We start from the raw sequence: 13875 nt of genomic DNA on the forward strand, positions 1-13875 counted from the left end.
AAACAGGGATAGGTGTGTTCGTCCAATAGGAGAAATGACCCACTTGAAATTGGCCATCAATTAAAGAGCCTATCCCAGTTTGAAAACACAATAATTGAGAAATGCCACTTTTCTTGCGGATGTCAGAGCAAAAATAAAAACCGCTGCCCTCAGTATTTTTTTCATAAATCCCTTCATCTTTCTCCAACACAGAAAATCTAAAATACTTCCAACAACCAATAAAACAACTGCTGCGCGATCTGAGTGGTTGAAAACGATGGAAAGTATGGACGAGAAAGAGAGAGATTTAAGTCTGCGAGAAAAGAATGCTTTCAAGACCAGATAAGCACTGCCGCAAGAATAAGATGTGCATGCTGAGAGCTACACTAAATACCACAGTCCCTCAGTTCATGTCTTGGCATATAGTTTCCAGGCAACTCCCGGTCGGTCTGTCTCCCTGCACTAGTTGATAGATTTTAGTAGCGTGTAATGCTGGGGGAGGCTGGCTTGTGCACTTTGTTGGGAGAACAAAAACAAAAGGCTGGGCTCAGCAGTTGCTTTTGTCACCGATTACATAGAAAGAGTGTGTTGAAATTTCAACAGCACACTGCAGTTGGGGCCTACTCAGGTACAGTGACATACCACTGTCTCTCTCACGCTCTCAATGCTGTAATGACAAGAAACAATTGTGACTTGATAATATGACATTTGCTAGACGGATGGACGAAGCATATATTATAGTGTGACAGGTCAGATTACTCGTTCACCCACCCCCCAAATGTAATTCTGTCATCATTGATTCACCCTAATGTGGTACAAAACCTATAGAAGACTTACTTCTGTGGAACACAGAAGGAGACATTTTGAGAAATGTCTCAATGGTTGTGTGTCCATACAAAGTCAATGGGATGTGGTGTTGTTTGGTTACCAACTTTCTTTAAAGATGGGGTAACACACACAGTTTTTGCCAATCTCATAATAATCTTGAGTACATATACAGTAGTATTGCTTAAGTCATATCTTCGAACAGTATTAAGTTTGATAAAATGTATAAAAGAGAGATACAGCCGTACGATTATTATATGAGCAGCTGGAGCATGTGCAGGGGTGACGGAACTACAGCACGGGCACACAATACATCATCGCATTGCCCTCACGTTGTTTACATTATGCACGTACACGCTGATTGCCAATAAAACACAGACATATGACTTAGTTTAATTTACCAAGTGCAGTTCATGTCTGGAATCTTTTAGCACTGGGACCACGCCATCTATCAGTTCCAAACAATCTCCAAATCCAGTGTTATATCCACCGTTTATATAACATCCATAACTGAAATGCAGTGAACAAACGAAAACACAACTTCTCTCACTTTCGCAAGAGTTACGAGCTGCAGCTGCAGGCCGACAGCGCAGCCGATCTCGACGCAGCACAGCCAATTTTGATAAGCCGGTCTTCCTATCGCTCACTGGTTGGCACGTGGGCAGGCTATTTCTTTAGCCTTGCCATGCTTTTGCGGGAGAATAGAGGGAATAGGATCCCTGTTACGAAACAGGGATCCAGACTTATAAAAACTTTCTGAAACAAGTTGGAGTGCTGGGGGAGTGTATAAAGCACAGAAATACTACGTCATATGCTTCTTTGATTTTAAATGCATGTACACGACACCGAGCTAACTACGTACGCGGACGAGAGGCATGCAAACACGGAGGACGAGCACGCGGCTATGCGCCACTCACACCACACCAAAGTCAGGAAAGAGAGAAGACGCGGAAGCGCTGTTCATCCACTAGATCGATCACAGATACATCATTATTAGGGATGGACAAAAATGACAAAATGTGATGCTAAATATACTTGGGTTGGCCATTATTATACCTGGGCGGGACCGCCCAAGTAAATGTATTGTAGGGTAAATGCTGATTTATCATTCAACTGTCACTAATAATATCTGACAAAGAAAAAAGTTAAGTACGATGGATGCAACAGTTCATTGTACACTGATCTAGAAAAAGGCTGCTTTTAACAAACCCAGATATTAATAATGACAATTTCCTCTTAGTTATGTCACACTGTACACTCTGATGTCATCACATCCATATGTCTAGTCAGTTCTGAATCCATGAGTCATCTGAGAGAGTCCTACAGAGACAGACCAGGCAGACGTGCCATGCCTGGCTTCTGTGATTCGGTTTGGTAACGGTCTGTTGGAGCAGGAAACAGATGGGCACGGTTGCCGTGTGGAAAGTGGAGCAGGGTGGAGTGGCCAAGCCTGTCTTATCTGGCTCTCAGGAGCAGATGTGGCCAGCTGTGCGGAGCGGAGATAGTGATCGGGGTGCGTCTCCTGTTGAGACTCGCTCCATTGCGCTGGAGAGCGGGGAGGTGGAGGTGAAAGCAGGATTTAGGAATACAGCTTAAGAGGCACAAGTTCAGGTTATGAAAGCAGAAACACTTGGGTTTACTACATCTCAGTCACACTAGGCTTGGGCCGTTGTTTCACAGTGTCCGATTGTGCCATTTGGCCAATGCCCTCGCCATGATTTTGCAATTTTACTTAAATAAAATGAATGCAGTTAATTTGGACAACAAAAGCTACATTTATAAAGTGGGGTGCATCTGCCCCATACAACAAATATCAGCAAGAGTCACAAGATGAACGTGAGACACAATGATTGACAGGATAATGCTGGAGGAAATGTGCAAGAAAGCTTTTAATCGTAGTTTCTTGGATCGGTGTAAATTAGCATCAAACTGTGTGCTCAATACAAACATTGGGTTGATGTAAAAACAATGACCTTATCAATGGCATATATAGGCTACAGATCATATCTTTGTTGATGACATGAGGTTAAAGTAGAACAGGGTCTACTGGAGAAAGAAAAGTCGAGCACAGGCGAACAAGATGAAAGATGTTTAGAGCAGCTTGATAGATCACTGACATCACATTGACTGTGATGACCAACAAGCTAAACCAGTTCTTAACAAGTTTGATCCAGGGTTTTCTTGTGGTTCACCACCCATCCCCCTATTGCCTCTCACCTCCCCGAGACCTTGCACGTCCAACTGCCTTCTGCTTCTTTCAGCTACCTGCAACCACTCAGAATCCTGGAATCCTCTGCCGTTGTCACCATCTGACACCTATTTCTCTAGCACTAGAAATCTTCACATCCCAGTCCAGGTTGCCAATTACAGTAAACAAGGTTGAAAGGGAGTTACAAAGGATTGTTCCATATTCTTTAGGACTTTTCCCCTAATTTTCTAGAACTGTGCCTTTACGTCAGAAAACTGGGTTTTGGGCTGTAGAAAAATCAACTTTCAAAAACCATCTCAGACTATAAACTAGTCAAGTGAGAGGCTAAAGGTGGGGTAATCTCCTCGAAGATCATACACAACTAAATCTCTTCCATTATGATCAAGCTTTCTAAAACTCTAAAAATTGTTTCATTCATTCAATCATTGGGTCAAAAATGGACAAACCCAACTGTTGGGTTATAAATGAACCTATGATGGCCTGTGTAAACCCATAATGCTGCATAGTTGTAACCCATTTCTGGATCAAATATAACCATATTCTGGGTTAATTTAAGCCAACTGTTGGGTTTGTCCATATTAGTGTACACATACAATTGTGATGCAGTCAGCCTTTAGATGGAAATTCCATTCCTATGTATGTTGCATTGCACAGCAACCACTCCAAGGTGTTAAAAACTGTCTATTTAGGTCAAGATAGGTCACGTTAGACTTTGAAAATGTATAGGTGAAAATACTACACGTTATGGCGGGATGACATGCTTAACTTCAAATCTCATTGGTTCTGGCTTGTCTCAGTAGGCACAAGATAATAATCGTAGAGAAAAATAAAGTAAATCATATACAGAACCAGAACAGTCTAATAAATTAACCTATGAAATCACAACACATGCATTCGTACTGACTGTGGGTAAATTCTTTTCCTAACAATCTGAGGAGGATCTTTTTTGCGTCAGGGTCCTGATCACCCTGTCAGGGTTTATTTTGCGGTAATAACTGGCTGGATGTACGTTATCCCACTTATTTACACTTGTTATATTAGTGCATAACTTGACACAAAATATCGATTGGAAATATTATATTAGCTCATTTGAAACAAATTCAAATCTGATATGAGAAAAGAGATGACCGAATCAAGTATTCCAGAGAGCTGTGAAACGATATCAAATAAAATTTGATGGTCTGTCCAAAAGTGGCTATATAGGAAAGGAGCTATAAAGGATGCACAACACAATGAATGGTAGAATGCACGGCTGGCATCAAACAGACTGCCAGGACCTGTTGGGTAACTATACAACTTAGGTTTTGACCTTATCCATAATACATTACAGCTTCAAGAACCACATGTCATCAGTCAGGCACTCAAGTCTCTTGGCACTGATTTTTGTTTCAAACAGCAAGCGTTTGCCTTTGCCAATCCGTAAATCCTCTGGCTCCGAGGCAGATGCTTCTAACGAAAAAAGCGGCAACCCTAAGCTCATTTCTCGTAAGATCAATTTGTTTCATATTCTCGTGCTGCTGCACATTCTTACAGTGTGTGTTACATTAGACAGTTAGTCACCATGTCCTTACTGAATGAAAAACTCTTCAATCAATGCTTTGATTAGGAAAGACTGAAGTAACTAGCCTTTCACAAGTCTGCCATCATAATTCACAAAGTTTAAGCATGACACAAAGATGATCAAAGCCTCATCGTGGACAAAGACCAAACAAAGTCCTCCGAAATTACTGTTCTTAGAATACCAGTAAACTTTAAAAATCACCTAATTCTGTGTGCCAGAGGTTTGGCGAGCTTCAGAATCAGCAGTCATCGTGTCGCGAAGTTCGATCTGTGGAGGTTCATTTCTTTCCTAACTACTCTACTCTTCTGGCAGGGGAAGATGGGAAAGCTGCAATGGCATTACTGGCAGTTTCCAAGGTGACGCAGCTGGAAGAGTCAAAGGGCCCGTCACGTGTGTGTAGCACGAGGACACTGTGTGCTGTTCTGGACCCAATAACTTCAGCCTCCAAAAGCAGGCTGGCTCCCACAGCCACTTCCTACTTTTTACAACACGGGTCTTTAACCCCATCCCTGTCTCTCGCTCGGTCGCTCTCTCTCTCTCCAGCCACACTTCCTGTGGGAACTGTAGGCAGCAAAGCCATTTGAGAGATCAACATCCTATAGTTCTTTCAGCTTATTTAGGCATTACATCAGCCATGTTTAACTCAGTCAGTCTGAACTTTAATGGCCCTTTTAACTGACATTAAAAACCTACAATAACTTCTATAAATAAATAGCCAAAAAAGTATCGAGATAACTTAATGTGTACTGCAAACAGAGAAATAATGTTAAATCACATCAGATTGTTTGACGACAAATAGCTCAACCAACAGTGCGAGTTTGGGGTGAGACTGACTGTTTGTGTAGCCAATGAGAGATGGGTGAGTGTTACACAAACCTTGTTTGAAAAAAATCAACTTAATTAAATTGACATCATTTTTGTGACTCTTAATGATCTTAATGGCTCAGAACTTGCAGGCTTGAGCTTTATTCACACTGGAACTGTAGTTTCTACTGCAAAAACAACAAAGACCACGTAAGACAGTGTTAATGAATCACAACACTGCTATGCTCAGTCTGAAAGAACACAGAAGAGTGCCGATTACATATAAAACACTATAATTCAGCCTAGTTTAAATTACCACTAGTGGTAAACCCATGACATTGTGACATTAGACTCAAGCCCCGCCCCCTTCCCTACTCTTTCTGTTCTATGATTCATAGTAACCAGATGAGATTGAGATCATTTTATTTGTCTATTCTCTTCTATATCCTCCTATTATCTACAGATAAATCTGGCCAACTGCCAGTTCCTTTAAGACGTTTTCTTACCATTTACAGAAAAATATTAATAGTCAATAAACGTTTCTTCTAGCGTCTTGCTTGCTAGTTTGTGCACCACGATTAGTACAGACTACTATCAGTTTAGCAAGTCGGGACACGTCAGAGGCACCAAGGTGTTTTCAGACTAATTTGTGACAATGGCCAAAACTAACTACTGGAATTGCTCATGTATTTCGTTTCATTTTCCATGTTGTTCATATTTACTGTTGATAAAGATGTGATATCACGCTCACCAGGGGCTGTTAAAAATCTGTGTGACATAGTGAATTTTTGCTAACAAACATGCATTGCTCAGTAATAGAAAGAAAGATTACATGTTGTGCATACATATGCTAACAACACTGTAACAATACAATTCAGGCTCAAAATCAATTAAGTTACACTTTAACAGTGTCACCGAGGTTATAAGTTCAATACTTGGTAAATAGTAAAACATAGCAGTTTTGAAACCAAAGCTATGTTTAGCATACCATTAATATTTCTTTAGTATGTTTGCTATGCATAGTATGTGAACATTCTGAATGCATAGAATTAGTGCTGCACGATTAATCATATCGCAATCGCGATGTCAGGCTGTGCGATTACATGACTGCAAAATGTTGCGATTATATTAAAGAAACAAGAGCATTCGTGGACGTGACAAGACATCCATTCTAAGAGATATATGCCCATTTTTATGCGATAATTTGGTGTCAGGACATCAGACACTGAGCAGAGAGAGGTACTGCGCAGAAAATACAATGTTTTAGAAAGATGATTCAACCAGTTGGTTGAGTAACAACCATTTAAAGTAACAACAAAGATTATAGAGATTTAAGTTTTACAGAGTGAGCCACACATTTATATCCAGTTTCTTTATCAAAAGGACATCCTGCCTAAATGTCCATTTGTTGGGATTATTTTCCTAAAAATGTGTACATCCGTATTTATGTTCTATTCATTTTATTTACCTGTACTGTTGAGAATGTATATTTAAGTTAATTGAATTCAGTTAATCAAAGATGTTACTGTTATTTAATTTTATAACCTTTTATTTTAATTTGAAAACTTTGTGCATTTCTAGTTGTTGTTGCTAGTTTGAACTGTATATCTCAGTTGAGAAATACAAATTTCAGCATTTTCAGTTATCTGTGTGTGCATTTTCCTTGATAGCAACCAAGTTGACTCATTATACCCATTTTATCGTATCGCAATCACACATCGCAATTTTTACCTCAATATTTGCAATGTGACATTTTCCTCAAATCGTGCAGCCCTACATGGAATACCTTGAACACGAGAGAGGGAAGATCTTCTCATGGCATTTTTAAAGCTCACCACTTTGACATTATCATGCATTTCTCAATCTCTCAGACAACACAAGCTAGCATGTATTTTCAGCTCAGCTAATGAGAGTGGCACATAAATAGCTGACTAGGGCTGCTGACTGTCAGCTGACCAAACCTTCCACTAACAACAGCAGTCTGGATGGGAAAGTTCAGCCCTTGTCCCTGCAACCCTTTACTGCAAGGTAGGGCTGGGTGTTCTTCTCAAAAAAAGAATATCACAATCTTCATAAAGAATCTCGAGCCACAATCTGAATTGAAAACTTTTTTGCACTGTAGCTACAGAGGTAATGGACAAATTAAACATGGTGTTGCGGTTGTTCAGGCTCAAAATACGTGATGTACGTGATGTATAGTTTTTCTCAAACAGTGAAAACAGTCCAATGCACCTGAAATAAACTCTCAGGGCAACTCTGGACATGATGTTCATGTCCTCAGACAGTGAGACACCAACAAACCAGAAACCAGCAAGATTAGTGTCAATCTGATTCTACAGAGAAGGAGCACCTGTCAACATAACAGAATGATCCTGCTGGTATCGTTCCCACAATCCTGATTCATGTGCTGAAGATCTGACTGCTGTAAGGATCAGATCTCAGGAGGGCATCCCACCAACTGTCTGTCTAGAATGTTGTAATGGTTACAAACCCTATTTTGAGTCTTATCATCTGATAAAGATCGGGACAAGATGGACAGCGAATGGTTGAAGCACAGAGTCAAAAATTGTTGTTTGTGGGGATCATGAAGAATGTTAGGACACAAGACTTTTTTATGATCGACCTGTAACATAAATGGCCCTTTATATATTATATATATCCATGTAGTACAATACTGTATGCTAATATCAGTTTTACAGACAATATGTTGAATGTATTAATATGAATGATTGGTAATCACATAAACGGCTTTAAACATCAATTCCAGGGAGTGAATATAACCCCCTCATAAAAACATTCAAGGAAAAGTTCAGCCAAAAAGTAAAATTCTATCATAATTTGCTCATTCTGTATTCATGCATCACCAAAGATCTAAATATGTTTGCACATAACAAAATATTTGCACTCTTCTCTACGACTACATGTTCTTTCAGTTCCTTCAAGAAACCTCTACAAGGTGTCAGTTTGTGCTAGATTTGATTATTTTCAATAAGGAATTATAGTGGGATGCGGTGTTTACAGAACCTGTTCACACAAAATTCTTAGAGCAAAACTGAATTTACGAAATTGTGTAAATGACCAGGAGGGAAACAAAAATTTGGCACCAAACAACTGATCTTAACTAAATTATATGGCATGTTGTAAATACATTATATGCAAAATTATATATGTTCATTTAATTTTATGACACAAACCTAAAAGAAACATTTTTCTTAAGTGAAAATGACTTAAAATGAGAAGTAATACAGAATGCCAATGTCACAAAGTAACAAAGCAATCCCATGGCTTCCCATCATGCACTGCGAATGGCCAGCAACTCTGTCAGGAAAAGCTTGTGGCCCGCTTGACAGACATTGTTTATTAGTGATGTCACCACTTCCTGAGGGCCCGGGGTTACAGAAAAAAGAAAAAGACCACAGATCAGCTAAATGTAGTGATGAAGAGCAAGCTGTACGATATGTTCAACACATATTTCATTGACGTGATATTGCCTCAGGCAACAAGAATCCAGACACTGCAAAAGAACAGCGCTACAAGGTTCTGAGGATTCATTTCTTAAACATAAACAAAATATTATATAGATAGAGAATGTTAGGTCGTATAGCCAGCTAAAATCCAGCTCAAATACAAGCGTATTTTCCTCAGTTTTTCTTATTCTGTGACTTAGACTAAATTAAAGGTGAGCATGACTAACATGACATGTTACAACACTGTAACCAATGAATCATTAAAAATGAAAGCCATTTACGAGATGTTTGTGTACAGTTATTTTGTTTTTGAAATCACTGCTGTCCCTTCCAAATACTCAAGTCATTCTTAACAGTCAGCATCCTGAAAAACAACACATCCAGTTCAACTGGATACATATGTGAAGGTCTACTGCTCATGAGTATAGAGGTCTGTAACTGCCAAAGTAACTACATGTACAACAGGACCATGCGCTTGCGTAAGCCAAGCATTTGCAATTGCAACTGTGTTTTCGTAGTGAGATTCTAGTATTTTGTCCTTTGACAAGATCACATCCACTTAAAAACCCAACAGAGATTAACTGGACTTGCTTTCTCACACTATTTTTAAACATACATGAAGCCTTTTGTGAAACCTGGGAGATTAAAGAAGGGAATTACAAAATATATTCAGAGACAGACGCAAATCGCACTGCTGTCAGCCAGACAAATGATCCGAGATGATTGCAGCTTTGCTTGGGTGTGGAGTGTTCTCAGAAAAGAGTCTAGCGAAGCCTTAAAACAAAAGCAGCATGTCTTCCAAAAATGCCAACATTTAACATGGCCTCCCATTCAAAACTCACAAGCCCGAGCTTCCAAATTCCCAGGGAGGAAATGTCAATAAAGCACAGAAATCCATTCGCTAAAGCAGTTTGAACATTCCTTGAAAAAGTAAACCTTGGAAAAAAATTTTACCAACGTTTTTTACTACGCTAACAGCAGAGATATCAACATTTGGTCTTCAAGCTTTTAAAGCATTTGTTTTATTTTTAGCGCATCATTTTTCATAGTCAGGTCAGTGCCATTTTCCAGATAGTCACATCCATAAAGGTACATATTCCTCATAAATGGGCACATGAAAATAACTGTTCTATGAAGAGACACCTCTTTTCTTTTTCTTAGATATAATTGCTTCAGATTCAGGTTTGTGCATTTTGATTCACAAGAAATTATACAAAGTTTGTCGTCTCCTTATTTTGTCAAATCCATAACGCATGTTTAATTCCCTTTAATGAAATGGAAAATGTCTTTATAGACTGATGTTTAGATTCCATCAACAAGGCTTTATTAAAATAGCCTAATAGTGTGTTCAAACCAAAGCGAATGAAGCGTTAAGCGCGAGTGATTTACATGTTAAGACGCGATGACCTACTTGCTGTGCGAGTTGAAAAATCAGAACTTTGGCGAAAATTCGCACCATGTTAACCAATCAGGAGCTTGCTCTAGTAGGGCCGTGAGCGAGCAGCAGAAGCCCCTCCCATGACGCGAATTTGCGTCTGTAATGAAGCGAATTTCACACGCGAATGATGCGAGTAAACTCAAAAGGTTCAAGCGTCCAACTACACACGAATAGCACGATTTACCGAGTTTGGTGTGAACACTCTATAACACTGTGTCCTAACCAAACGCGCAGCGACAAGCACTAAAAGGTATATTTTCCATGTTAATCAGAGGTTTTGTCCTAACCCGCCGCGACATGCATGTGATAATTCCCTTACCAGACTATGGAAAACTATGTTTTAAAAAATGTGAGACTTCACATGGGTCCTTAAACCACTGCCCTATCACTAAGGTTAAAAAACTAGGGAAACTTTGTGAAAAACTAGATTTGTCAATCTTAAGGTTGACATTTGCATGCAATACTGTATTTGTGTGTCTGAACATGTATACACAACTTAATGAAAAATATTACGTAAATCTATTAAAGGTTCAGTATCAAGTTGACAGCCGCTGTAAAGACATCAGATCTCCTTAAAATAAGAATCTCATCACAAATAACGGATACTTATCTCAACTTTTATTTTGCAAATAACAAAGAGAACTCTTGTATATTTACACAAACAGATCTCTATTAGAGAAAGCCTAGTGGGAGATAGTGATGTTTAACTGAGAGCAGGTGATCTATGCATGTCTGTATAAGAGGCGACCTGTCTCTCTGGTTAACTATCGCAGCACCATCTCACAAAACCAATCAGTGTTGTTCAGACCCTGAGACAGGAGCTTTACACCCTGCTGGTCGCTACATATGTAGCGTGTGAAGACGCATATAACCAGAATAAGGGAGTGAGACAGGAGCTTTACACCCTGCTGGTCGCTACATATGTAGCGTGTGAAGACGCATATAACCAGAATAAGGGAGTGAGACAGGAGCTTTACACCCTGCTGGTCGCTACATATGTAGCGTGTGAAGACGCATATAACCAGAATAAGGGAGTGAGACAGGAGCTTTACACCCTGCTGGTCGCTACATATGTAGCGTGTGAAGACGCATATAACCAGAATAAGGGAGTGAGACAGGAGCTTTACACCCTGCTGGTCGCTACATATGTAGCGTGTGAAGACGCATATAACCAGAATAAGGGAGTGAGACAGGAGCTTTACACCCTGATGGTCGCTACATATGTAGCGTGTGAAGACGCATATAACCAGAATAAGGGAGTGAGACAGGAGCTTTACACCCTGCTGGTCGCTACATATGTAGCATGTGAAGACGCATATAACCAGAATAAGGGAGTGAGACAGGAGCTTTACACCCTGCTGGTCGCTACATATGTAGCATGTGAAGACGCATATAACCAGAATAAGAGAGTGAGACAGGAGCTTTACAACCTGCTGGTCGCTACATATGTAGCGTGTGAAGACGCATAACCAGAATAAGAGAGTGAGACAGGAGCTTTACACCCTGCTGGTCGCTACATATGTAGCATGTGAAGACGCATATAACCAGAATAAGGGAGTGAGACAGGAGCTTTACACCCTGCTGGTCGCTACATATGTAGCATGTGAAGACGCATATAACCAGAATAAGAGAGTGAGACAGGAGCTTTACACCCTGCTGGTCGCTACATATGTAGCGTGTGAAGACGCATATAACCAGAATAAGGGAGTGAGACAGGAGCTTTACACCCTGCTGGTCGCTACATATGTAGCGTGTGAAGACGCATATAACCAGAATAAGGGAGTGAGACAGGAGCTTTACACCCTGCTGGTCGCTACATATGTAGCGTGTGAAAACGCATAACCAGAATAAGGGAGTGAGACAGGAGCTTTACACCCTGCTGGTCGCTACATATGTAGCATGTGAAGACGCATAACCAGAATAAGGGAGTGAGACAGGAGCTTTACACCCTGCTGGTCGCTACATATGTAGCATGTGAAGACGCATATAACCAGAATAAGGGAGTGAGACAGGAGCTTTACACCCTGATGGTCGCTACATATGTAGCGTGTGAAGACGCATATAACCAGAATAAGGGAGTGAGACAGGAGCTTTACACCCTGCTGGTCGCTACATATGTAGCATGTGAAGACGCATATAACCAGAATAAGAGAGTGAGACAGGAGCTTTACACCCTGCTGGTCGCTACATATGTAGCATGTGAAGACGCATATAACCAGAATAAGGGAGTGAGACAGGAGCTTTACACCCTGATGGTCGCTACATATGTAGCGTGTGAAGACGCATATAACCAGAATAAGGGAGTGAGACAGGAGCTTTACACCCTGCTGGTCGCTACATATGTAGCGTGTGAAGACGCATATAACCAGAATAAGAGAGTGAGACAGGAGCTTTACAACCTGCTGGTCGCTACATATGTAGCGTGTGAAGACGCATATAACCAGAATAAGAGAGTGAGACAGGAGCTTTACACCCTGCTGGTCGCTACATATGTAGCATGTGAAGACGCATAACCAGAATAAGGGAGTGAGACAGGAGCTTTACACCCTGCTGGTCGCTACATATGTAGCATGTGAAGACGCATAACCAGAATAAGGGAGGGTAAAAACACAGAAGTGTCCCTTTTAACACTGTTAACTGACCCAGCACGTCCCTGTGTTTTGTACTTTGAAATGTGTGGCTGATAGAATAACACAGGTAAGAACACAACACATTTCGGCTCACCGGGCCCTGCCAGCTGTGCTCTTGAGAACCGCATTATCAAAACACAGCAAGCTGCGTGACATAGCGTCCGCACATCTAAAGGGCTTCCTGTCTCAAACTGTGCGCTCACAGGTGTGTGCAGTAAACAGCCTATGTTACACATCAGTCAGTATGTTGTGTTCTGGGTGACTAATACATTACCAACAAACAAACAAACAAACGAAAAGCTCTCAGACAAAATAAGATCAAAATCAACAAACTTTCAAAAGTAGTTTTAAGCTTAGATCTCTTTTCAAACGTTTGTTCTGCCAGGTCAGAAAGTCACCAATCGGACGCTTTGTTATTCAACTCTCAGATTTGCCAGACTGTAATAATCAAGGTAAAAGTGAATTTACTCTCAAGACCCTGAGAAAAGACTGTCAGACAAACTTCATCATCACACTTAACCTGATGCCCAGCTGCAACAATATAACCTGACCCCATTCTGACCACTTCAGTGTCCGCAAAAAGCCCTCCGGCACCCCGTTAACCATGATTTTATTATAGTAAAAGTGTATGGCCTAGTAACCATGTTTCTTTACTGGATGGATAGCCATTTTTATTACCATTGCTTTTCTACAAATATCACGGTCAACAACGCCAAGGTCATGGGTACGATCCCAGGGATTGCACATACTGCGAAACAACTGTGTAGTGTAATGCACCGTAAGTCGCTTTGGATAAAAGCGTCTGCAAAGCACGTAAATGAAATGGTTTATGGTCACTGCGTGAGACTATGCCAATTTTGTGGGCACTACCCACATGAAAAGATCTAGTAGTATATTTATGATGTAGTATAGTAGAATATAGCATTTGCAATAGTTAACTGTGGTATATTATAGTATTTTTT

At 40.4% G+C, this 13875-nt stretch overlaps 1 protein-coding gene across 3 annotated transcripts in view; it reads right to left on the reverse strand.

The window, feature by feature from the left end:
• Positions 1 to 13875, reverse strand: part of arhgef12b (Rho guanine nucleotide exchange factor (GEF) 12b) — a 49939-nt gene that overhangs the window by 34234 nt on the left and 1830 nt on the right. The window lies entirely within an intron of this gene.

Source organism: Barbatula barbatula (genome assembly GCF_947034865.1).
Source record: "Barbatula barbatula genome assembly, chromosome: 2".
NCBI classification, from domain to species: domain Eukaryota; kingdom Metazoa; phylum Chordata; class Actinopteri; order Cypriniformes; family Nemacheilidae; genus Barbatula; species Barbatula barbatula.